The sequence below is a fragment of the Cavia porcellus genome, unplaced genomic scaffold (assembly GCF_034190915.1).
Source record: "Cavia porcellus strain 051 isolate PalLab524CR breed Dunkin Hartley unplaced genomic scaffold, mCavPor4.1 scaffold_18, whole genome shotgun sequence".
In the NCBI taxonomy this organism is placed as follows: Eukaryota; Metazoa; Chordata; class Mammalia; order Rodentia; family Caviidae; genus Cavia; species Cavia porcellus.
This window is the reverse complement of record NW_026947501.1, coordinates 66,410,189-66,437,635: the sequence shown is the minus strand read 5'-3', so window position 1 is coordinate 66,437,635 and position 27,447 is coordinate 66,410,189.

The window sequence follows — 27,447 nt, the reverse complement described above, 5'->3', positions numbered from 1 at the left end:
CATTTAGTATGATATTGGCTGTTGGTTTGTCATAGACAGCCTTTATTATATTGAGGTACAGACCATCTATTCCAATTTTCTGCAAGGTTCTTCTCATGAATGAATGTTGGACCTTGTCAAAAGCTTTTTCTGCATCTATAGAAACGATCATGTGGTTCTTACTTTTGGCTCTATTGATATGGTGCATTTATTGATTTACATATATTGAACCATCCCTGCATGCCTGGGATGAATGCCACTTCATCATGGTGTATGATCTTCTTGATGATTTGCTGCATCCTATTTGCCAATATTTTATTGAGAATTTTTGCATCTGTGTTCATTAGGGAGATTGGTCTGTAGTCCTCTTTTTCAGTTGGGTCCTTTTCAGGTTTTGCTACTAGATTAATGTTTGCTTCTAGGAACAATTTAGGAAGGATTGCTTCCATTTCAATTTCATTGAAGAGTTTGAGGAGTGTTGGCATTAGGTCTTCTTTGTATTTCTTGTAGAATTCTGCAGTGAATCCGTCTGGGCCTGGGCTCTTCTTTGTAGGTAAGGACTTAATTACATTTTCAATTTCATTAACAGAGATTGGGTTATTCAACAGTTTTACATCCTCTTGATCTAGCTTTGGTAATTCATATGTTTCTAAGAATCTATTTCTTCTGTGTTATCAAACCTTTGAGAGTAGAGGTTTTCGAAATAGGTGTTGATGATTTTCTGTATTTTATAGGGTCTGTAGTGAATTCTTTTTCATTCCTTATTGCATGAATTTGAGCCTTTTCTTCCCTTTTTTTAATAAAGTTGGCTAGGGGCTTATCAATTTTGTTTATTCTTTCAAAGAAGCAGCTTTTTGATTCATTGATTCATTGGATTGTTTTCTAAATTTCTATTGCATTGATTTCTGCTCTGATTTTTATAATTTCCTGTCTTCTTTTGGCTTTGGGCTTGATTTGCTCTTCTTTTTCTAGATGTTTGAGGTGTAGCATCAAGTTATTTATTTGTATTCATTCTGTTTTCCTAATGTGGGAACTCAGTGCAACAAATTTTCCTCTGAGAATGGCTTTCATTGCATCCCACAGATTCCGGTAAGTTGTATTTGTGTTTTCATTTTCTTGTAGGTAGTGTTTAATTTCTTCTTTAATTTCCTCTGTGACCCACTGATTACTCAAGAGTGTGTTTTTCAGCTTCCATGTGTTTGTGGGAATTTTGTAGTATCTTTTATCATTAATTTCTAATTTCTTAGCACTATGGTCCTAAAGCATGCAAGGGATGATTTCAAACCTTTTGCATTTATTTAGATATGTTTTGTGAATTAATGTATGGTCAATTTTAGAAAATGACCCATGCGCTACTGAGAAGAATGTGTATTCTGTTACTGTTGGGTGGTATACTCTGTATATGTCTATTAAGTCCATTTGTTCACAGGTGCGATTCAGTTCTTTTATTTCTTTGCTCATTTTCTGAATGGTTGATCTGTCCATTGGTGTCAATGGTGTGTTAAGATTCCTTTGATCTGCGCTGTTTTGCTGTTATGCCCTCTTTTATCTCAATCTCCACTCCATTATTTACTTTTTTATTTTTATCCTTTTAATTGAGGGAAAAATAAATAAAAATAGCAGGATATATTATAGTAACCCATTTTGACTTTCCATTATCTCAATTTAAAGCCCTGTATTACTCTCACCATCTTGTTTTTGACTGATGTTCCCCTATTCTGTTTTGGTGGATAGTATCAGGTTCAAAAGTTTAGGCAACAGCTGTGAAGATAATGAGATTCATTATGACGCCCATTCTCGTTTACTTTTATCTACTTCTGAAGATCTACAATGTCTCCAATGTTTTGGCTTTGTTGGTTCTGTTCTTTACTGTTTTGTTCAACTTTATTATAACTAGTGATATAGGCAATTCTATTAGAGATAGCGGGAGGCATTATGGTAGCCATTGTTGATCACCTTGTGTTATGTTTTTACATTATCTGTTACGTCCACCCTTTTGATTTGACCGACTCTGTTCTGTTATGTCACATTTGGTTTTACTCTCTTCCAAAAAAGTAATAAGAACTATGGGAGCAATGAAACCCAAAATGTGTAATAGTCATTATACAAAAGAGAGGAAAAGAAAGTGCTCTAAACTATATAACCGCATGTATATTTAAGTGTATAAGATAGAAAATGATATCACTGAGTTTTATTGGATCACTGAACAGAACTGTTTGCCGTATCATTGTTGGAATGTCCACTTTACAAGCTTTAATTCTGTGACTTGAACAATTATTTCTAAGATGACAATATGGAATCCATTAACTAGTGATTTCTTGTTTATTTTTTTCTGTAAATCTGTATAACTTGTACCCTTTCTCTGCTTTTTTTCTCTCCTTAAATAAAATTAAAAAAACAAAGAAAAAATATTAAAAAAAAAAGATTCCTGTTAGAATTGTGTCACTGTTAACTTGGTTTTTCATTTCTGTTAGTACTTGTTTTATGGGTGCTCTGGAATTTGGTGCATATTTAAGATAGTTATCCCTTCCTCTTGGAGTTTTCCCCTAACCAGTATGTAGTGACCTTCCCTATCCCTTTTGTTCATTATTGGCTTGAAGTTAACATTGTCTGCCAAAAGAATGGCCACCCCCACTTTTTTTGGGTTCCTGTTTCATGAGGTATTGTTTTCCATCGTTTGACTTTCAGTCTGTGGGTATCCTTTTGGGTTAGATGAGTTTCTTGTAGACAGCATATGGTTGGATTTTGTTTCTTGATCCATTCTGCCAGTCTGTTTCCTTTAATTGTTGCATTGAGACCATTTACATTAATGGTTATAACTGTTATATATTGTTTTATTGTTGACATGTTATCTTTCTGCTGTTGCATCTTTATCTTTCAGTTCTGTTTAATTGTCTGCTTTGTTTAGTGATATTTTCCTAAATGCATCTAGGCTGTCTTTCAGTAGTCTGTGCAGGGTTGGTTTGGTGATCATGTAGTTTTTCAGCTGTTCTTTGTCATGAAAGTATCTTATTTCTCCATCCATTTTGAAGGACAGTTTTTCAGGGTTTATCAGTCTAGGTTGGAAATCATTTTCCATTAGGATCTGAAATACTTCACTCCATCCTCTTCTTGACTTTATTGTTTGTGCTGTGGAGTCTGCTGTGATTCTGATAGGTTTTCCTTTATAGGTGATCTGTCTTTTGTCTCTGACAATTTTAATATTCTATTCTTTTGTTCGATTTCTGGGATGGCCATTATTATGTTGTCTGGGTGTAGTTTTATTTTGGTTATGGCTATTTGGAGTTCTATATGCTTCATTGATCTTTGATATCAGTTTCCAATCTCATGTTTGGGAAATTTTCAGCTATTACTTCCCTAAATTTCCTCTTGACATCCTTTATGTTGTCCCCTTCTTTTTCATTTATCCCTATCAACCTTATGTTGTTTTTCTTTGCATCTTCTTGTAGGTGTTGAATTGTTATTTCCTGATTTCTTATTATTTTTAAAAGATCTTTCCTTTCCTGTTCACTGAGTGCAATCTTGTCTTTGAGGTCCGAAATTCCACATTCATTGAGGTATTTTTTACAGCTTTTGATGGAATTTTTGATTTCCTGTATATCTCTTTGCATCTGCTTTATATATTCTGTTTGTTTCTTATATTGTTCCTCCAGGGGTTCTATCTTTTTATCTCCTCCAATTTTTTAACTGTGTCTTCTTTAGATATGTTTAGCATCTCCTTCATTTTTTTTATTATTTCTTTTTTTACCTGAGAGTTTATTTCTAGTTTGAATTCCTTTAAGGCTTCCCAGAGTTGCTTCTTTATTTCACTTACTATTATTTCAGTTATGTGGCATGTATTTTCTTCTATGCTCATGGCTCCTTCACTTTCTTGGGATGGGCTGGATGTTTGACACTGAATTTTGGTCTTTCTTTTTGTCATTTTCCTATATTTTCAAGCTTCAAGTGTTGTTCCCAGTGAGGGAGAGAAGTCAGCCAGGTTGGGAAGGAATTCCCTGCCCCCTCCTTACTTGCTGATGTTGACAGGAAGTCTGGGCCTGGTCCCCAGGTGAAGAAGAGAGCTCTGCTGGGCTGGGACAGGCCTCCCCACCTCCTCTGGACCCACTCCACCTGACAGGAAGCCAGATCCTGGCCCCCAGGTGAAGAAGAGTACTGTGCCTTTGCCCCCCAGACCCACTCGTCCCAACAGGGAGCCGGAGCCTGGTCCCCAGGCAAAGAAGACAGTTCCAGGCCTCTGCTGGACTTACTCAACCCATCAGGAAGCCAGAGCCTGGACCCCAGGTGAAGAAGAGTGTTCGTTGCGCTGGGGTGGGGTTCCCTGCCTCCACTGGACTCACTCGTCCGACAGGAAGCCAGAGAAGAATTTTATATTTAAATTAAATACCTTATTGCCTAGAAAATTAGTTGTTTAATGAATTAGTAATATAAACATATTACAATAATGTATTTTGATAACAATTGTTGGGGTATTTCCCATAAGGTTATGAAAAATCACTTGGTCTTTCTATAAATGAATGAAGGCTGGGATAATTTCCCAGGCAGTTTCTCCTTTATTCATCAAAGGGAACATTAGCTAATAATTTTCCAAGCCCAAAAGGTCCCTTTAGTTACTTTAACAAATTTCTGATGACTTATGAAAAAAATGCTTTGATGTCAATTTGACCAGCTGGTCACCCAGGTGGAAGCTTGCTTGTGCATATATCACCCAAATTAATTTTGAACAAATGATTCAAACTGCAAAAGAAAAAGAAGAGAGAAAAATTGTTAAGTTCAAATAAAAATAGCTATTCACAGTTATGACAAAGAGACAAAGAAACAAATATAGCTTAACAAATTTGACAGACAAATATCTACAAATTCAGGGTACACTCAAATATATTTTTGACCGAATTGAAATATAATTTTACAATTTTAGAAGTTTGTAGTTATAAATAGATTAGTGAGAATTATTTGTCAATTAGCAGAGATCTCTTATAAGAAGAATTTGGAAAGAGCAGAATATTCTATCTATAATTAACAAATACTTTTACATTTCATTTTTCCTTAAGAATGCTGGCAACTTTTGTGTGCTTTTCTTTTATGTAGATTTAGCTCAGTTATCTCCACACACTCTTTGTCTACTCATATCTTTGACTCCCATTTTTGGTTAAAATCTTCTGGGTATCCTGGATCAATTCTTTTAATTGGTCCAGGTCAGGTGTAGCCCCTTCCTTGTCTGCCAGCTGTGATATTGTCTCTGAAGCATCACTCACAGGACTGAGCATCATCTTCTTGAAAAATAGAATCAAGACTTTCTCCAGATCTGGTTTTATGGTACAGTCAGATAGATGTTCTGGCACCCATACAGGTCATTTAGCATTCTCTGTAAAGACACAATCATAGGCTTAACCCCAGTGAGTACAGGACTGGGTGCCTTCTGTTGTTCGATTACTTTTCAAAGAAACTTTCCTGGCTTCTTTTCTTTTACCTGACTGAATTTTTTTTTTTTGCTGCTATAATTCTGTCCCTAGTACAATTTAAAAAATTAGTAGTATATACTGCCAAGTTAAGTCTATTATGAAGTGTAAAGTTTGTAGGGAAAAATTCTCCATTTTTTTTGTAATTGAATTTTGAGTAAGAATGTTCAACAATTCCTTGACCTTGAGGGTTGTAAGGAATTCCCATGGTAAAGTTAATAAGAAAAGTTTTACAAAATGTTTGGAAGGCTGCAAATTGGGCCATTGTCAGTCTTAAGTGAACAAGGGAAACCCGTATCCTGTATTCAGGCAGCCACGGCTCCTGCTCTTGCCTCTGGCTGTGACTCATGCTTCACAACCATCGTTGGGTTCCATCTCTAATGCACCCCACCCCAGAGGACACACCGTTATTGTTCTGTAGCCACAGACCAATTTTGGTTTTTAGAAATCCATTGTGGTACCCACAGCCCATGCTGAGTGCAGGGCGAGTGCTGTAGGGTACATAGGTAGGCCAGTAGTTTAAAAGCTTAGTGAGGCCATTGTGGAATTTGTACTGCAGCACACAGGAGGCAGGGCCATCCAGATTTTGTTCCTCCACCCCTGCAATTCAAACAAGTAACCTTCTTCTTTCTCTTTTTCTCTAAACTGTCAGTGAATATCCTGAATGATAGCTGCTGCCGTGGCAGCCCCTTGCACAAATGAGGGGAAAATGCCTGCACAAATTTGACCATCTCAGCCAGTGTAGCTCAAATTTTTGGCACTATAGAGCTTCTGTACACCATTTATTTGCATTTCCAAAGGCCAAATGTTGAAGTATTAACTTGCTAGCCCCTGTACCACTTATAGTTCTACCTCTAGTCTGCAACAAGCATGCCACAAAATCTTGAAAATGTTCATCAGGAGCCTGAAGAGTGAAAGTCTTAGGGACTCAGGCAGCTTATTCACCCGCCCTCTTGGTAAGTGTCTGCAACGCGGGCCAGGAGGAGAACAGAGCTCCAGAGATCCAGCCATAGAGGGACTCATGCAGCTTATTCGCCTGCCCTCTTGGTAAGCGCCTGCAGCTTGGGCCTGCAGAAGAATCATTACCTGTGAGCCTACTGCCACGTGGGCTGAAAATCAAGCACCCTTCTCCCACCTGCCCCCTTCCCCCTTAGCTACTGGGGATAGATGATTCAACATCTCTTGGGAGGATGACCATATGCAGTGTAGCAAATATGGGGGATTTCCTTCTATCTTCTGTTTGAAGACATAGGTTCTTTTCACTGTTTTGTTATGTTTCTTTTGCTCTATTCAGTATTCTCAATTGGTCTTACAATGTTCTATTTTTGATTTAATTTTATAATACATAATTGACTGGACAGCTATTTTTAACTTAAAGAGATATACCATAGTACTTACTACTATCCCAGTGTCCTACTGTGAAATCCTGTACCAATTTCACTGCATTGTCTCGATTGGCTTTGTTCTGTCTTGCGCTGTTGCATTTTTATCACTTTCAAAATTAAAAAAAAAAAATACATGTTGTTGGGAGCCGCGTCTGTGATAGCTCGCCTTGCGCGGCGGACGTGCGGCCTGTGGTAAAGAGCAAAGCCTGAGGTAGATTACCCCTCCCATCGAATATGTTAGTTTCCTGCTTACCGCGTAAACAACCCGCTCAACAATATAGTCTGCCTGGCAACTGATGATGTTAGCCAATCAGCTTGCCTTGCTTACTTTAACATGATTGGACACTGTACCCGTATATATACCGGTGCCACCCCTGGGCGGAAGAAGAAGCCAGGTAGAAGCCCAGAAGTAAAAGCCCAAAAGGAGCCGCGGAGAGCGGACCGGTAGAGGCTTTGGGGCAGACTGAAGCACGAAAGGAGCCGCGGGGAGCGGACCAGAGGAGGCTTCAGCTGGGAGAACCCAGGGCAGGCTGTACGGAGAAGAAAAATAAAAGAAAAGGTTGTCCACTACCAGACTTTGTCGTGTGTCCTTCCTGCCGGCCGGGAGCGGACATCGACATTTGGAGGCCCGCCCGGGGACTGATCACCTCCGAGACGTGACAGCGGACAACGCTCCAGTACAGAGCTGCGAGACAGGTGAGTTGGGGATAAGCCTGGGCTCTGGGTGGCGCGCACCTACAGGGCTTTTAGACTCCCCTCAGGCTCACGCGTAAGTGGCGGATTCCTTGGGCCTCACGCGGTGAGTAACATATTAAAAGATGGGAAACATGTTAGGTAGCAACACTAAGAGCGAGGGTGGTTGTGGAGAAAGCTCTCAAGAGCTTACAAAAGTACGCAGGGTATCTGAGCAGGCCCAGTCAGGGAGCTCCCGAGAGGGGTCCGTCAAGGGGAACAAGGATGCTAAGCAGGAGGACGGGGCTCTAGCCTCGGAGTCGTCTGACTCCGAGGACGAGGGAAAGTTGAATGGCAAGGAGGCCAAAGAGACCAGCTGTCAGGAGCCTAAATCGCTCAATAAGGAGTCGCAGGGTTCTTTTCCAGCGTTGCCCTGCGAATTGCGCTCTGCTCAACCTGGTCTGCGGAGGAGTAGAGAGCTCCTGAGCGCTCCCCGGCGCGAGAGGGAGGCGAAGCCTTCCGCCCCACCTTGGGGGCCGTTTCCGGAGGCGATTCCTCGCCACGAGGCGGCCGCCTGGGAGCTCTCTCCCCTTTCGCCAGAACAGGAAGTGATGCACGGGCCCCCATTTTCCGCCCAATCACGGCCGCCGTCTTATGCTCCGCCGCCGGCGGGTCAGTATTTTTACAGGCGGCTTTGGCAGGGGGGACGCTTGTCTCATGAGGTACATCCACCTGGGATAGATAGTGGCCCCTACGGGATATTTCCTGTACAAGTAGCTATGGGCCAGGGACGCAATGTATGGGAGCCTTTTGAGATAAAGCAGATTAGAGAACTTAAAAATGCAGTTACAACCTTTGGGCCGACTGCGCCTTACACCATTGCCATGCTGGAGAATCTGTCTTCTGGGCCCCTCACCCCCGCGGACTGGATTCAGCTGGCAAAGGCGTGTCTGCCCTCGGGCAGTTACCTGGATTGGCGAGCCTGGTACGCAGAGTTCTCTGCAGAGCAGGCTGAGAGAAACGCCAATCGGGGAAACCGGGGGTGGAACAAGGAAATGCTTATGGGAGAAGGTCGGCACGCTGATGACCAGACCCAGTTCCCCGGCGCTGTCTATGAACAAATCAATGCCATAGGGCTCCGCACCTGGAAACAGGTAAGTGGTGCCGGAACAGCCTCCTTGTGTCTTTCAAAAATAATTCAGGATACCACAGAGCCATTTGTTGACTTTGTGGCCCGAATGCAAGATGCTGCCGATAAGATATTTCCTGATCCGGGAGTGGCTCAACCGCTGGTAAGACAGCTGATTTTTGAGCAATGTACAAAGGAGTGCAAGGCAGCGATAGCTCCTCATAAGAACAAGGACCTCAACGCCTGGATTAGGATATGTAGAGAGATAGGGGGGCCGCTCTCCAACTCGGGAGTGGCTGCTCTCCTGGCCGCGGCTGTACAGCAGAGGGGACCTCGAGGGTTAGAAGGGGAATGTAAGGCTAAAGGGTGTTTTTCCTGCGGGGAGCCAGGACACATTAAACGTCATTGCCCAAACAATGCAGATACTAGGCCTCGCCCTAGGAATGAAGAACCATATGTTTGTGGGCGATGCAAGAGGGGATCACACAAAGCTGAGGAGTGTAGGTCGGTCTTTGATGCTCAGGGCAACCGTATTTGTGGACAAGATGCTAGAGAGCCAAAAAATGGCCAGAGGGGGCCCCCTTCACAGGCGGGCCCCCGCCCCAGAGACAGGACAGCTCAGGATGGCAGCCTTCAACAAGGGCCACCCCTGGGTCAGCAGGTGTGGACCTCAGTGTCGCCTCCAGATTTATACAGAAGGTCACCATTAGGATGGATGGCGTTAGGACCCTAAATGACATGCAAAAACTATTGGGAGACATTAATTGGATTAGGCCATATTTACATATACCAAATTCAGATCTCAAACCCCTGTTCGACCTTCTAAAGGGAGACCCAGATATAGCCTCCCACAGGAGGCTCACTCCTGAGGCAAGAGCTGCCTTACAGAGAGTGGAAAAAGCCTTAGGTGGGGCTACCTTACACAGAATTGAACCAGGGCGACCCTTTGATGTCTGTTTGCTACAGACTAGTCTACAGCCTACAGCGGTGATTTGGCAGAAAGGACCACTACTGTGGATACACCCTAAGGTCTCACCTGCAAAAGTCATAGAGCATTACCCGGAGGCAGTCACTTCATTGGCCCTTAAAGCGCATGATAGAGCTGTCCAACATTTTGGCTCAGGACCACAAGCCATCCGAGTACCCTATACCGCCAGCCAGATCAAGACCCTGGCTGCCTGCATAGATACCTGGGCCATTCTGAGATGTGTTTTCCATGGGGATATAAACAATCAATACCCTAAAGACCCTATCTTGTCATTTGTCACTCAGCACCCTATAATTTTTCCAAAGGTTACTGCCTCTGAGCCATTAGTCCTAGCAACTACAATATACACAGATGGCTCCAAGACGGGGATAGGCGCCTATGTGATCCTAGGCAAGCCCCCGGTTACCATACAATTTAAACCAGATCAGCCTCAGGTGGTAGAACTGCAGATCGTTAAAATGATTCTTGAACGGTTCTCAAAAGCCATTAACATTGTCTCCGATTCTAGGTATGTGGTCAATGCTATGCAAGTGCTTGAGACTGCCAGTTTAATTAGATCCACTTCCACAGTGGCTGGACTGTTCCTGTCTATCCAGACATTGCTTCAGAGCAGACACCATAAGGTCTTCACCACCCACATAAGAGCACATACATCCCTGCCGGGGCCCATGGCACAGGGGAATGCGGCTGCTGATACTGCCACTCGCCCGTTATGGATTTTTACCTTACTAACACCAATCGAGTGAGCCCGTGCCTTCCATGATAAATTTCATGTTAATGCCAGGACACTAGCAAACCATTTCCATGTTTCTAGAGCAGATGCACGAGATATCGTGCGACTATGTGACTCCTGTGCCACATACAAACCTGCCATACCGATGGGAGTAAACCCTCGAGGTTTGATCCCTGGTGATGTTTGGCAGATGGACATCACACATATACAGGAGTTTGGGACTCTTAAATATGTTCATGTTTCCACAGACACCTGTTCTCACGTCATATTTGCAACAGCAGAAACAGGTAAAAAAGTGTCTAATGTGATCAATCATTGCCTGGCAGCTTGGGCCGCATGGGGCAAACCAAAAATATTAAAAACTGATAATGGACCAGCCTATATAGACAAAGCCTTCAATGAGTTCTGCAAAATGATGGAGGTTCAATTAAAACATGGTATCCCATACAATCCCCAAGGTCAAGGAATCATTGAGAGGGCTCATAGAAGCCTCAAAGAAATTTTACAAAAACAAAAAGGGGGAGTAGGCCAAGGCCTGGCCCCAAAGGCACGATTATCCATGGCACTATTCACACACAATTTTTTAAATTTAAATAATGATAATTGCTCCCCAGCTGTGGAGCACTGCAACCCTTCCCCCAACCATAAAGGGTGGGTGAAGTGGAAAGATGTCCTGACAGGACAATGGATGGGCCCGGATCCAGTGGTCAGCTGGAACCGAGGCGCGGTTTGTGTTTTCCCACAGGAATCGGGACGAGAACCACTGTGGGTACCGGAGAGACTGACACGGGCGACAAAGCCCTCGACTGAAGATCAGACCTGCCCTACTGGAGATCCATCACAGACCAACCAATAAGATGAATAGAAATAGCGGTAGCCCGAAATGGACAAGAAGATCCTCAGGCATATGCATGGCTTGCTCAATTGGCCCACGACCGAGTCTAGATATGGCGGGCATCCCTCATTCTCCTCCATAAGGTGACAATACACAGCAGGGTAGGTGAGTCAATGACGGGTAAGAGCGTGCCTCCCCAGCACGACTCGACCTAAGCCAGGCCCTACCCCATTCTGCACGTAAGCCGCTGGACTGTTAGATGCTGCCCAGGTCTAAATTTCTCTCCGAGGGGATTTCTTTACGGAGAGGAAATGAGTGCAAGCTTGTGTGCATCCAGGTTCCGTCCAGTTTGTGCCTGGCCCTAGAAAAAGGACGAGGGCCTCAGGGCCTTGGCGGACCATGGGACGGCCGACCAGGGTCTAAGCCAAGGACCTACGGTGGGCCTACGCATAGGGCATAAGCCTCTGCACCCAGTCCAGAAAGGGCTACGATGCGCACATTCATAAAAAATAAAAAAGGGGGAGATGTTGGGAGCCGCGTCTGTGATAGCTCGCCTTGTGCGGCGGACGTGCGGCCTGTGGTAAAGAGCAAAGCCTGAGGTAGATTACCCCTCCCATCGAATATGTTAGTTTCCTGCTTACCGCGTAAACAACCCGCTCAACAATATAGTCTGCCTGGCAACTGATGATGTTAGCCAATCAGCTTGCCTTGCTTACTTTAACATGATTGGACACTGTACCCGTATATATACCGGTGCCACCCCTGGGCGGAAGAAGAAGCCAGGTAGAAGCCCAGAAGTAAAAGCCCAAAAGGAGCCACGGAGAGCGGACTGGTAGAGGCTTTGGGGCAGACTGAAGCACGAAAGGAGCCGCGGGGAGCAGACCAGAGGAGGCTTCAGCTGGGAGAACCCAGGGCAGGCTGTACGGAGAAGGAAAATAAAAAGAAAAGGTTGTCCACTACCAGACTTTGTCGTGTGTCCTTCCTGCCGGCCGGGAGCGGACATCGACAACATGTTAAGACTCATACATGTGTAGAGTCTATAAACAGTTTATGAGAACTGATCTTATGACAATTGATGAAATGAACAAATAATTTGAAAAAAAAAAGGAGACACTAAAATAGCCAGTGCTGATCCTGGAGTGTCAAAATGTGAAATCCAGCAATAGTGTTATTCTTTGTTCAGAGTGATATTAACCTGCTTGGGTTTATTCAAAGTCAACATAATTGAAGATATGGATAACTGCTATATATGTTATATGTTATATAAATATATGTTTAAGTGTATAGGATTGATAATCATATTTCTAAGTTTTTGTTTGATAGTTGAACAGAACTGGTTGCAATCTCACTGTTTGAACCCCCACTTTATTTGCTCCACTTTAGTATCTTGAATAACTATTTGTAAGAAAACAATCTGTAATCATGAACTAGTGATTTCTCACCATTTATTTTTTCTTTGAAATTATGTATTATTTCTATCCATTTTCTGTCTTTTTAGTCTTTCTTTACATTCAGTTTTAAAAAGAAGACACTACAGTACCCATTGCTGATCACGGAGCATCATGATGTGAAATCCAGCAATACTATTATTCTTTGTTCAGATTAATTTTAACCTGCTTTACTTTGTTTAATCTAAACATAAATGAAGATATGGATAGCTGCATGTATGTTTAAATGTATAGGATTGACAACCATGTTACTAAGTTTTTGTTGGACAGTTGATTAGAACTTTTTGCAGTCTCTCTGTTTGAATTCCCACTTTACATGTTCCATTTTTGTACCTTGAATAACTATTTGTAAAATGACAACATCAACTAGTGATTTCTTACTCTTTTTTTTCTCTGAATGTATGTACTATTTCTACCTATTTTCTGTTTTGTTTAATCTTTATTTAAATAAAAATTTAAAAAAGAGTGGAAGTCAAATCAATGGCTGTCTCACCCTCTGGAGGGAGCTCCCTCCATTGCTTTATGGTAGTGGTTTTAGTCTGTTCATATACTTGAATTTAAAAGTAAATTGATTATTTGTGTCCAGGAAGGCACCGTGTCCAATTAACATTTCTTTTGTAATGGCTATATTGTAGACAGCATTGTGTACAAGCCTGATTCATGTACAGTTTTAAACTAAATTCCTTTCCACAGCAAGTAACCAGCTAGACTTAAACATGTGTTAGCTCTTTATTTCAAATCATTTGGACCCTAATATGTTGCATTATGAGGGGCTGGGGATTTAGCTCAGTGGCATAAGCGCCTGCCTTGCAGGCAGGCAATCTTGAATTTGATCCCCGGTACCAATAAAAAGGAAAAAGAAAAAAAAATGTGTTGCATTATAAGCTCTATTAAACGTAGAATACAAAATGGGGTGAGACGATAGGTAGTAGCATCTTTGTAAAACTAATGTAGGGTCTTAAAAGGTACAACTTCATGAAGACATATAATTGGTTCCATGTTATTGGGGGCTCAGAGTTCACTAGCAGGGTAAGTATGTTGAAATTCTCCACGGACTCTCTGCCCACTTGACTTCCTTTGATGCCAATTGCAAGGGAGAGAGAGAAAATGGCTCACTTCTGGAGAGGAGGAAGTTTCACTCTGCAGGGCAGCAAAATTTCTTTGAGAAGAAAAAGCACAAATCTCCACTTGTGACTCAGCTAAATTTATTGGGCACTGTAAATTAAAATTAGCCATGAGACACTCTTCCAAGGAGGAAAGATTTTTTTTTTGTCCTTAACAGCTCCTTCCCTATTTACTTGAACAAAATAAGAAGGTTTAAAGTCTATTGGGGAAGCTATCGTTTTGACATCTTTGCTTAGGACTTAGTTTTAAAGTAGTGCTTCCAGCCAAATCCTATGTGCTCACCTCTAGAAACATATGACCATTAAAACACTCCCTAATGAAAATGCACAAAAGAGAAATAAATAAAGGAATCATGAATAAAACAGTTCCTTATACATTTGTGGTTCTTGAGAATCTGTTTGCCCAGTGTTTAACAACTGACAAAATCAGTACATGTTTCTCCTTTTTGTTTCTCTTGAGCTCATTTTTCTATTTGGCTCTAGTGAGCCCATTTTTCTCTTTGAATTCTCAAGCCCCAAGATTTACATCTGATAATATCAATTTCAATATATCTCTGGTACTAATATTGATGCTATCAATGCACTTCTCCCCTTTTTATGTACATAATGAGAACTGTCCCTTCACTCACTAATTATTCTTGACCTGGCCCCATGTTCAGGAACCGGTGTGCTACGTCCTCCACAGCTCTCAAAGTTCCCAAGGGGAAGTTAAAGGAAGGACAAATAAAGATAAGCGATAATATAGAGAAAACTGAATTCAGGTGGAGTTCTCTCTCCTGGAAGGAGGAAAGGAACTGCTCAACCACCACAATGCATTCATTTCTTCATTTGTCATGTGACTCCCCTTTGTTTAACTAGATCCTGTCTCATGCTCCATGCTCATGGGACTGGAACACCTGTTCACTTTAGGTAACTCCATGCCTTCAGGACCTTCTTCAAGCACTTCATGCTCTCAGCACCACAGGTGTGAACAATCACTGGCTTAGGACATGTACAACCCTTTATGCAAAAGTTATTTAGTCCATTTTCAAGAGATGCCAAATTCCAACAGTTTCAGTGTTGTTGAAAAGTGCAAGTCACAAGTATCCTCTGAAATATAAGTCCTTATACTTAGCTGCAAGTACCTGTACAAATGAAAAGTGAAATACAATATTCAATAGCACAGAATAAACATCTACAATCAGTAAGTTACAAACAAGGAAATACAAAGTATTGGGGCCAAATCAAGCCCCAAATCCAGCAGGGAAAACATTAAGTCCTATAGTTCTACATCCATCATTCAAAGGAACCTATCACAGATTGTGAGATCCAAAGAGATTTGAGTGGCTCTGTCCCCATGGCACTTCCAGTGGTTGTAGCTCACATGACCTCATTCTTGGGCTAACTTTGTTCCTTCCTTCTCGGTTTCCTCAGATGATCTGTGTTCCTGGCTTCTCCAAACTTCTTGGTTCTCCCTTGCACCTTTTAGTTTCACCCTTATAACTTTTCAAGGGCACACTATCTGACATTCAGTGACTTCTGAAGTTGAGGTAGAAGCCTTCTTAACTCCACAACTGTTGAATTCTGCACACACCTAAAAGCAACACCATGTGATGGCGACAAGGTCTGCTGCCAGTTGGAGCAGTTTCCAGATTTCCCTCTCTCTTGGATGTAGGGACTTAGTTCCTGCATTGTTGGGCACTCTGAAGCCAGTTCTAAGGAAGCAATGTCATATGCTGCTGCCAATCTGAAACATGGTGAAACTGCAGCCATTCTGTAACATGGTGCTCTGTGGCTGTCTCCTCAAAGGAAAGTCTTTTACTTTTGGAGTTTTGAAGCTACAAAGGGTGGAGACATGCTACCTCTTGTGATACCCTCACGCCAATTTTTCTATTCTCCTGTTCCTCTCAGCAACAAAGATCTCAGCTCTATCTTTGCAGTCCGCAACTTTACTGACAATTGCTGTTTGGTCAAACAACTTTCTAAATCATTATTCTGGACTCTTTGCTCTTGATTATCAACATAAATTTGGCTAAAAGCTCTCAACAATAAGTCACCACTTCAACATTCTGCCAGATTAATTAGGTCACAATCAATCTCAGTCTCCAGCTGTCTGGGAACAGGAGCAAAATGTAGACAAACTTTCTGGCATACTATAACACACACCATCTGAAGTCCAGCAGCCAATGCAGTCAATCTTCCCAAAACAAAGCCCTGAACCTGGTCTTTACTGGTTTTCTGAACTTCTGAGCTTTGATCAATACCTCTCACATAAAACATCCTAAGATTTTCCAGCATTAATGTTCTAGATAATATCTCCAAACATTTCCACACTCTTTCCGCAAGTCACTCTCAAAGGCTATTGAAAACTACATAGTCAGGTATAGTCACAACAATGACCCTAATTTCCTGGTACCAAATTCTGTCTTTTTTACTTTTCTCTCATTGCTGAGACAAAATACCTCACTTCCCAAATTAATGAAGGAAGGGTTTACTTAGCTCAAAGTTTGTAGAGATTTCAGCCTGTAATTAGCTGACTCCAATTTAGCATGTCATGGCAGAGTAGCAATAGTTCAAGGCAGCAGAGGAGAGCAAAAGCAGGCTACCTTCCAGGGGCTGGGGATTTAGCTCAGCGGCATAAGCACCTGCCTTGCAAGCAGGCGGTCGTGAGTTGGATCTCCAGTACCGATAAAAATGAAAAAGACAAAAAAAAAAAAAAAAAAAAAAAAAAAAGCAGGCTACCTTCCCAACAGCAGGTTCTTTACACCCACACTGCCCTCCTCTTGGCCAGGTGCAGGACATTTAAAAAGTGAGGATCCTTGTCCTTTGCTGAGTTACTTAGCAAGAATCAGACCCCAGCCTATAGTCATGTCTGGAGATGCAGAATCAACAAAACTAAGAGAGTCCAACTATGGAAGAAACAAATTTGTAGATATCCTCCGTGTTTGAGTGGAAGAATCCTAGCAATACAAATAAACTACTCATGAGGATGAGGTCACAACATTAATGATGGGAAATTGGTAGCACAGAAAAAATGATAAAAAATATATTTGTAAACGTGAGAGATCTTCAGTTTCACAGCAAAGGGTCACAATAGGAAAGCAAAGTAGAACAAAGCCTGTGCTGTTGGATAGCAATCAATGTACTGAAAATATTTTCTCAATTCATGGAGGTATTGGTTTAATTTACAGTGATATATTATAGATATTGGTTTACTTGTTAGCTTGTCTATATTTGTAAGCATGAGGTCTATCTCAAAAATCAACTTTTATCTTTATCACACACAGATACATGTGCATGCGCACACACACACAGCATACATCAGTGTATCTCCAGAAACACCAGGATCTTCTTGAGTGAATGCTTTTACTCTCTCTCTTGGAATACAAGCATCTGCTCTTATATATTTTGAATCTATAAAGGCTTTAGTGATGGCTTCAACACATAGAATGTCTGACTTTTCAGGCTAAGATGTAAGTGGAAATGCAGTTTCCGGGTGGTTTTCCTTTTTCTTTGGAAAATTCACACTTTATTAATAAAATGGTGTAAAAATCAAAGGACTTTTCCATAGATGTGGTCTCCTAGAGTCTGGATGGTATGTGATAAGGAAGCCCAGGACTTCTGCAGCTATCTTAAGTGACGGCCAATGACTCCATTCACAGGCACAATAGACTACTTTCCCTGGGGGCAGGTAAAGATTTGGATGATCTAAAGCCTGTTTACCGGGCTGAGATCAGCCAAGTGGTATCCCAGATTACAGAGTTATGATCAAAATTAATGTGATTATTTTTAAAAAATTAATTTTGAATGGTTTATTATGTAGCACTGAAGAACCAAGTTGTCAAAATATGCCTCAGACCATTTTTCACCTTCTGGATGCCTTCAGCATATCAAAACACAATATCAGAGGAATAAGTTCAGAGGAGGTGAGGAATTTAAGAACAGTTATGGGATCTGTTATATGATTTTGTTTATCTCAAAGGCAGTAACAGTATTGGGATAGCATTTCAAAATCATTTCCTGTAGCTACAGAAGAGAGAATGATTTAGAATGGAAAGAATAACAGAACTGGAGAGCCTACTTTCTAGATTAGAGAATTTTTGGTTAATAAATGATAGTGACTGGAACTAGAATGATGTGAACATATTAAACAGAAGATCCAAGAGGATTTTAGGGCTGTTTATGAAATAAAATACATAGGTTAATGTTTGGACATCTTATTTTTATTCCTTTAACACAGGTGACCACTGCTCATTGACAATTTTGTACTTAGAAAATGTCTTGATCTATGAGGAAATATCTACTTTTATGATGTGATTTTAGTATACTAAAATGTGATAAATGTTAAAGCTAAGATCAAAAATATTAATTGGTATTAATCATCTTTGGCTTAATAAAGAGGCTAACAAAATGAATATCAAGAAAACTGACTTATAATTTACTTTCTCCCTGAATTACACTTGCAAAGCAGAAGCAATATTATTGGTATTAAAGAAAAAGACAAAATAAACTCTAGAAGTAGGATAAGAATGTTCGTGGAATAGGCACTTCACATTATATGGGACTGGAACTGAATTCTTGATGCTCCAAGTACAGGATAAAATGCATGATTGGGAGACATAGATCTCAACTTCATATTTTTTGTCTTATTTCACTGGTCTTTAAATTAATATCCTATTAGGACCTCCGAGGGCCTAAAACAGCTTGATTGAGCAGATGTCACTGGGAAGCTAGGTCCCAGCCAAGGATGATGATGATGTTACAACTTCTGTTAACATGAGAGAGACACACATCATTTTCTTAGTTCTTTCTCCAGGCACAAAATAACTTTATTTCAGATCTGACACTTGATATACTCACTTACTGTGTTCTTATCACACATCTTAGCCCACTAGAGAAACAAACATTTGAATTACTGCAACACTGACTCTTTCAGGCCAAGACCTGCTTGAAACTAATTGCCTGGTCACTTTGCAGAAATTTAAACACCTATAGAGAAAAATGGCACTATCTGCAAAAAAAAAATCCTAAATATATAAATCTGGTCAATTAAGAATAAACAAGAATACATTGTACCTATATCAACTTCTAAACACTAACATAAGATTTGGAAAATTTGACCAGGAGGTAGTTATCTGTCTTACTCTTATAATGCTGGAAACCTTACTATAAATCAAAACAGCTGAAATATTCTTCTAAATTTACTAGAAAGGTATTCTCTGGCAAATTGGCTTTTATATTCAGCACAAGTAAAATGCTGGGTGACTTTTTTCTAAAGGAACTGTAAAACATTCCCAAGCAATGACCCTTATAAAGTTAGGCAAAGTCACCAAAATATCATTTATTGCATTGGACTAATAATTGTTTTAACCATTTACTTACAATAGTTGGTATTTTTCAGGTACTTTACTAGCACTTAAAAACATGAACCAGAAGTCATTGCACTTGTTTGGATGGTATTCTAGTTGGAGATAAGGCAATTCATATGCTACTATTCTTGTATAATCAGGTAAAAGTTAAAAATAAAATATTTCAAATCACTCTAAGTAAATAGTTTTCACAAGAAAATGAATATTTTCTTGAGAAAGGACATTTAAGGATTTAACCTGTTCAACCATAATGATTCACATAATCACCCCCAAGCAATGCAATTGTCCCCAGTCTTACGTGGAAAGGATTTCCACAGCTTCCCAAACCAGCTCCCCTAAATGAAAACGCAGGCTGTGTATGGTCAGTGCTCACGGTGATAGGACTCAATCCCGCAGTAGCAACTAGTAAAGCACTGTGCTCCTCACAGTCACTGCGAAGAGATACATTTTTTGTGAAGTGAGATACTTTTGAGACCTGTAGCCTTAAGTTTTGCCATTCTTGATAGCCACACCAGAACACTGTAAGAAACAACCACGGGAAAAAAGAAGAAATAAAGGTTTCATTTTCCTTGCTTAAAATTCCCAAAGGGAAAACACACACACACACGCACACACACACACACACACACACACACACACACACACACACACTCCACTTGTCAATCTAGTTTACTGGCTTGTGGAGTAAATGTAAATTTTGGCGTTTTCCTAGGCAGTTGCTGATGGCTTTTCATGGACAGTGACATATCCCTGGACTCTTTGACATTTCATTTTGTGCTCTTGGGGCTGCCAGCTCTTTCTGTAACTGCATGTCAAAATAACAAGACCTCGCCTGCTTATTTAGCACAACCTGCTTAATAAGTGACAGTTTAATCCTGCTGTAGCCTTTGCATCATGCAACCAGACTTTAACAGCAAGACTGGAATATTTTGTCCCTAGAACATAAGGTGCACACTTAAAATATCTTACAGGGGACTGGCCCAAAACGATAGCTCCAGAAATGGGAGTTTTCCTCATGTGTGAAATCACGATTTTGGTATCCTTAAAATTACACAGATAAAAATAACCAAAACCAATTGTTTGAATAATTATTACCAGACAGACTGAGATTAGAATATTTTCAGAAATTATTTGGTGAACACAAATAAACTTTTCCCTAATTCACTGAACTAAAACATTTTTGAGTGATTGTACATACATGGTGTTTTGTCATAGAATTTTTCCTTTGCAAGGAATCTGGGTTTAGCAATCACTGTACAGACACAGGAATTTGAAGTCATATAGAGTGAAATCTTGTCTCCACTTCAAATAAATTTGTGTGAGTGATTGATTGATTTTGTGAGGCTGAGGCTTAAACCCCAGGCCTTGCGCATGCTAGGCAAACACCTTATCACTGAGCTACACTCCTGGACCAAGTTGTACAAATTTGAGCTGTTACCTAGTATCTCTGATCTTTGGTTTTTCTTGTGTAAAATGAGAATGATACTAACAATAACTTCCATTTGAGAAGGGCAAGTTGGAGTAATGGACACAAAAACCCTTAACACATTATTGGTAAAAATCATGTACACATATCAGTATGTTTTTTGCTTGTTGTTGATAGATTTTCCATCATGATCACCACCTTCTGCTATGTCATCATGACCTTTATCCTCTACTGCTGCCCAGTGTCCAGAGCTTCTTAGAATTTGGAACTCACCAGGGTCTCAAACTTCACACGCTAGCACCCCTTTCCTCTCTGATAGTGTAGCCACGGGTACTACCCTTTTGCCCACACCACCATCTTGCCTTGTGCTTTTGCATCAGCTGTCCTCAATTCTGAAATGTTCTCTAAGGTGTTCATAAAGCAGAATTATTAATTATTCAGATTTTAATTCACCAACCATTTTCTCTATAAAACCTCCTCTAATCAACTCTCTTGACAATATTTTCATATTTTATTTTATCAAAATTATTTCCATAATTAATTTGCTTTCTTACTGTTTATCTCTCCAACTTCTGTCTTTGTGACAGCACTTAGTTTTTCTGATAATTCTTGGTTCTAGTCCCCACTTTAAAAATGACAAATGATGACTATTTTTAATGTAAGCTGATCATTTAATGTAAGTTTGATCATTCAGTCAATTAAGGAAATAAAGTTTGGTTCAGTATAAGCTTTAGAAGGTTTATTGTTCAGTACATAATCTGGCTAGTCACATATTGGTTTAAGGCTGACTGTACATTAATGAAAATACTTCATCTTACTCTTTTAAACACTAAGGCTCTGGCTTCTCTATTTATTTTGGAGATTTTATAAATCATCACAGAATTTTATGAAGATTAGGTGACTATGTGCAGTTGAAGCACTTAAGAGACATCCTAGAAAACAGTAAAGTGCCAATTATTCATTCCTGTGAAAACTGAATGCCAGCTATGTGCCACACAGTATCAGCAATCTGTCCCTGATTCATGGATCTGTTTGTATCTCTGAATATTTCGTATGTGTGCTTTCAGGAATCTACAGTTCTGAAGCTGAGTTAATCAGTATTATAAGTTTCACGTGTTTTCACTTAAATAGAAATATATTTTTGCAAAATTATAATATTTAAGCATTTTAAGTTGTACAGTACAGTATTTTCATTCACAAATTCATGCAGCCTGTGGTGAATATTCAATTTAAACACCTGCTGAACGGAATCGGCATGGTGCTATGTATAGATGGCCCACCTGAGGATGGTTGCCAGCAAATAAAGGAGACTTGGAGAGGAAGATTTCTTGTTTGATGCTACTGGTTCTCCTGTTGCCATGGGTTCTCCTGGGGGAACTTGCTGAACTTTCCGAATATAAATTTATCTATTTTCATCATTGAAAGATCTCAGGACCTTGTTGCTGAGAATTCCTGTGGTTCAATGTGAGGGACCTCAAGTTATTACTTTGATCATTATTTCCTGGCTCCAAGGTAGGGTGGCATGGCTGAGGGTCAACTGTTCATGGTGGCTGTGGCAGATACCAGAAGTGGTCAGAACAAAAGGGCAGAAGGTGGGGAGCAAGGCTTTACAATGTATGCTGCTTACCCGCTCATGGGCAGGGGCGACAATCACATTGAATACCAGAACTAGACAATGAACCAATCACAAACAATAGATTCAGTGGCCTTCAAAGGTCCTGACCCCCATGACTACATGCAGCTTTGAGGGGACATCCAAACCCAAACTATAACACAACCACTACCACTATATAATTCCAAAGAATTTTAATAACTTCAGAAAGGCACCTCACAGTTCTTAGCATTCTTGGCCACTTTCTGTTCTTTGTGCCACTATTGACCACTAAGCTATATTCATTATTAATATATTTGTCTATTTTGTATATGTTATATAAAAGTACTCATAATATGTGCCATAAAACATTTGCTTTCTTTAACTTATCTTAATATTTGCAAAGTTTATCCAAGCAGTGTCATGATCGGTATTTCATTTCCTTCAATAACCAAATAATATTTAATTTGCATATGCAAATATATTCGGATTTCCACCAATCAATTTGCTGAGCTATTACGAATATTATTGGAAAATGAATGTATAATTTTGACACATATTTGGACATACATTTTTCTCTTTTTATTATATGTTTAAGAGTATAATAATGGACTTATGGAAGCTTAATATGGAGTATTTTAAAAGACATAAAGCTGTTTTCAAAATGAATAATTTGAAATTTTGACAGTGTATGGAGAGTTCTGTTTCTTTCACATCTTCACCAAAACTCGTTGGTATCTACAGTTTTGATTATGTATAATGATCCTAATGTGTATGAAGTTGTATCTTATTATTGGCTGGATTTGTCTTAGCAAGTAAGGATGCTAAACACATGTTCTTTTTAGTCATTAGAGTAACTTCTTTGGAAAAAAAATCTGTCCAACTCCATTTCTATCATTTACTTAATAACCTGCTTGCATCCTACTGAATTGTAGAGTTTTTTTAATATATATTCAACACCCTTATAAGATGGATGATTTCAAACTATTTTTTCTCATTCTGCTTATTTTGAGTGCAAAAGTGCTTCAGGTTTATAGTTTAATTCATATATTTTTTTCTATTGCAATCGATTGAAAATTAATTGCTAAATGTAGATCACATGATTTACTTCTATGTTTTATTCCAAGGGATTTAGGTTTAGTTCTTAGTTCTCATTTTTAGGGATAGATCTACATTTTTTCTTTCATGCATGTGGATAGCCAGTGGAGCTAGCACAATCAATATGAAATTTTTTTTCTCATTGTCTTTCTTTTGGTCAAAAATTATATATAGATATAGATATAGATATAGATATAGACATATACATATATAGATATTATAGATATTTACTTAGGGAGACTTAGTCATATTTTGTTGTACAATATGTTTCACTTTACAGCAGAATGAACATTCTTGCAAAGTAGTTTTCATATTAACATTTAAATCAAATCACAAGTCCTCCAACTTTTTCATTTTATTTTGTTTTCATATTTCAATATTGTGTTGGCGATTCTGGCCCTTAAAATTTGATATAACTGTGTGCGTATGTGTAATTTAATTTAATTACATATGTGTAAGGTAGAGAATTAATTCAGGACATTCACACTGAGGTATATCCTCAGTCCTTTATTTTCCTTCTTTTGAGACAGGGTATAACTAAGTTGCTCAGGCTAGGGGTAAACTTATAATTCTCCCACCTCAGACATGTGCCATCATGCTCAGTTTCTATATGTATTTGAAGACGATCTTGTTAATTGAAGAAGTAGTTTGGATTTTGATGAGCTATACAGCTCTTTTATGGAGGTTTCCATCTTGCGTAGTATCCCTTCAATTGAAAAACACTGGATGCTTTTCCTTTACCTTTTAATTTCTTTTGATGCTTGTAATTTTCAGTGTAAAAATGTTTTACTATTTCTAAATACTTTGGCATTTTGTTGATATTTTTAATAGCATGAATTTATTTCAAGCTTTCTCCTTGTTAGTGTAGAGAAATAGTTTTATTTATTGATATTGAAATTTTTAAATTTGTCCAGCTTCCTTTGGTGTTCTAATGGGTGTATTAATGTATCTAGAAAAAATTTCTGTTTGTAAGCTCTTGTGTTTAAAAAAAATGGAGAAATTCTTCTTAGTTTTCAACCTGAAATTCATTTTTCCTGCATAAATGTCAGAACTAAGACTTCCAATACATTCCAGAATAGAACTGGAAAGCATGGGTATCCCTTTCTTTCTCATGATATTTGAGAGATGTTAGTCTTTTTTTTAATCAAGCACAGACAATTTAGTTTTATTCACAGTTTGCTGAATTTTTTCCTGTGAATTGGTTGAAATTATTTACCGAAGTTGTTTTCCGTGTCTGCGTCACATGAATTTCTGTCCATTACCTTATTGCTATATTTCAGTATAGGATGTGATGTCTTATGTTGAATCAATTTGCACTTGGGGGATAAATTAAATTGGGTCTCCATTTATCTCACTCAGTATAATTCTCTCAATATACTGCTGAACTGCATTGGCAATATTTTATGCAGGATCTTCTGCAAAATTATAACTACAAAAGATATAAATCAGCAGTGGTACCATTTTCCTCTCTCTTTGCCTGGTTTTCATATGGAGGAAAAGTGACCACAGAGAATAATTTGGAAAATACCCATTATTCTTTCTCTTAAAGTGTATTTGAAGGGTTGGCATTTAAAAATAGTATAATAGAATTCATCAGTGCAGCCAACTGGTCCTATAAATTTTTATATGAGCAGGGATTTTTTATTATTAATTCAACCTCTTTACTTAATATAAATTTACTCATATCCTCTTTTTTTTTTTACAGAGTTTGGTTCTATCCTAAGAACTCACAACTTTCTTATAATTTAAGTAATGAATTACCATGCAATTATTCATAATATTTCCCTTAAATTATTTTTTCTTCCTATCGTCATGGAAATGTCATCTCTCTTTGCATCCTGGATCTTAAGAATTTGAGTATCTTCTCTTTTCCTTAGACATTGTAAAAAATAAAGAAAACAAACCTCGTCTTTGCTTATTTCATTTCAGAAGACCAAATTTAATTTTGTTTGGTATTAAATTTTCCTCGTTGATGTTTTACTCTAATTCTTATTTATTTCCACTCAAATATTAATTTTGTTTCCTCTTCTTGATTTAGATTTATTTTGATCTTTTTATTTTGAATACCTTTAAGTAGACTGCATGCCTAGTTTATGGTTGTTTAACATTACTTTTCTTTTTGATGCATTGTACTTTCATGAAAACAAATTGAAAATTAATTTAATTAATTTAATATATTTAATTAATTTTAATATATTTAAGTGTTATGATCTTTTCTTTTAACTCATTGTCCAGTTAGGAAGATCTGACTTAATTTCCACATAGTTGCAGTTTTTCTCTCTTCCCTTCTGTTTATTTTTAATTTCATTCTAATTTCAAAGAAAAATATATTGGATGATTGCAATACATTAAATTTATTATGACGTGTTTTAGGGCTTAACTTGTCCCTATCCAGGGAAACGTCCCACGTGCACTTTGAGAAGAATCTGTCTTCAGCTGTTGTTAGATAAGTTATCTGACAGATGTCTGTGAGGCCAATTTGATTTACAGTGAAATTCAAGTATCCACGTATTTGTGCACCTTGCACACAGTTGTCCTGGTCATCATTAAAAGCTGAATATAAACTCTCTAAAATAGAATTTGCTTATTTCTACCTGCAATTACTGTAGTCTTGCTTCATTTTGGGTCACCTGTTGTCTGTTATGAATATAATATTTATTGACTGTCATGAGAATATTATGTTCCATCTGTTGATAATATGCATTTCCCTAAAGTATATTTTCTTTAAAAATATTAACCACCTCATCATAATGTTTGTTTTTATTTGATTGGTATGTACTTTTATTTAAACTTATTTCTATCATTAAGTGTAAAGTGTGTCTCTTGTTGACAATAGTTACACTTTTTTCCATTCTACTAATTTCTCTCTTTTAATGATAATTAGTATATGCAATGTATTTATATTTAATGTAATTAACTTAAACTAGATAGCTAGCATGAATGTTATATCTGCCATTTGAGTATTTCTGTACATCTGATGTCATTTCTGTTCTCTTTCCCCCAGTCATTCCTTCATTACTATTTTTATAGAAATTTATAATATCAAATTTTGGTTTTCTTGTCATGGACTTTATTATATTTTCAGTTATTTTCTTAGTTGTTATTCTAGATATTATCATTGTCACTGATAATAAAATATCCTTTTATAAAAAATAACCTAGTTAATAGAATTTTTAACTTTAACTCTTCCTTTGTAGTGTTAGTGCCTTAAACATTTTGTTATATGTTCATCAACTTGAATTTTTCATTATGAGTGAATAATTGTGATATATAACAATTACATTAATTCAGAAGAATTATTATAAATTTATATATTTTTTATCATTTAGTCCAGTTTACATTTTCCTCTTCTTCTCATTCCTTTCCCTTTTCTCTAAACCCCCTCCCCCAAAAGTAAGCACCTCTCATTTTATCTTTAATTAATTTATATTTTGGTTAATTATATTACAAAAACAATATAATATTTAACTTTCTGTGCTTGCCTTACTTCATATAACTTTAAGGTCTCAAGATTCACTCATTTTCTTCAAAAAATTATTTTATTCTTTTTTTGGGTGATCAATATACATATACATGTTGAGTTGTATATGCACTACACTTGTTGATTTGTTGGAAGCCCATTCATCATTTGTTGAGTATCTAGCCTGTTCCATATTAGCTATTGTGAATTGACTGCTACACTCTTTGGTGTGTATATATCACTACAGTATGATGTCTTCAGGGATTTCAGAAATATACCTAGGAGAAGCACAACTGGATAAAAGGAATTTATATTTTTAGACTTTTGAGTAGTCTCCACACTCATTGCCATCTTGCTGTGGGCCTTTACATTTCCACCAAGGATTCATTTCTAACCACATCCGTGCCACCATTTTTTGTGTTATGTGTTATTGATGATAGCCATTCTGAATGGAGTAAGAAAAATTTCAGATTTTTTGACTGGAATTGCCCTAGTAGCTATACATATATGGAGCTAGATGAGTTTCAGTATAAAGGCAATCCTAAGCAAAAAGAGCAAAGTAAGATGTAATGAAATTCTGGATTTCCAGTTAAACTACAAAGCTTTAGTAACAAAACAGCGTCACAATCACAAGAAAGTGAAATGTAGAGCAATAGAACAGAATATGAAGCAAATAAATGCCCTGATTCCTTTAAAACCTTTGACAAAGGGGCCTCTTTAAAAAATAGTGCTAGGAAAATTTATTATCTATGTAAAAAAGAACAAGACTATCCCA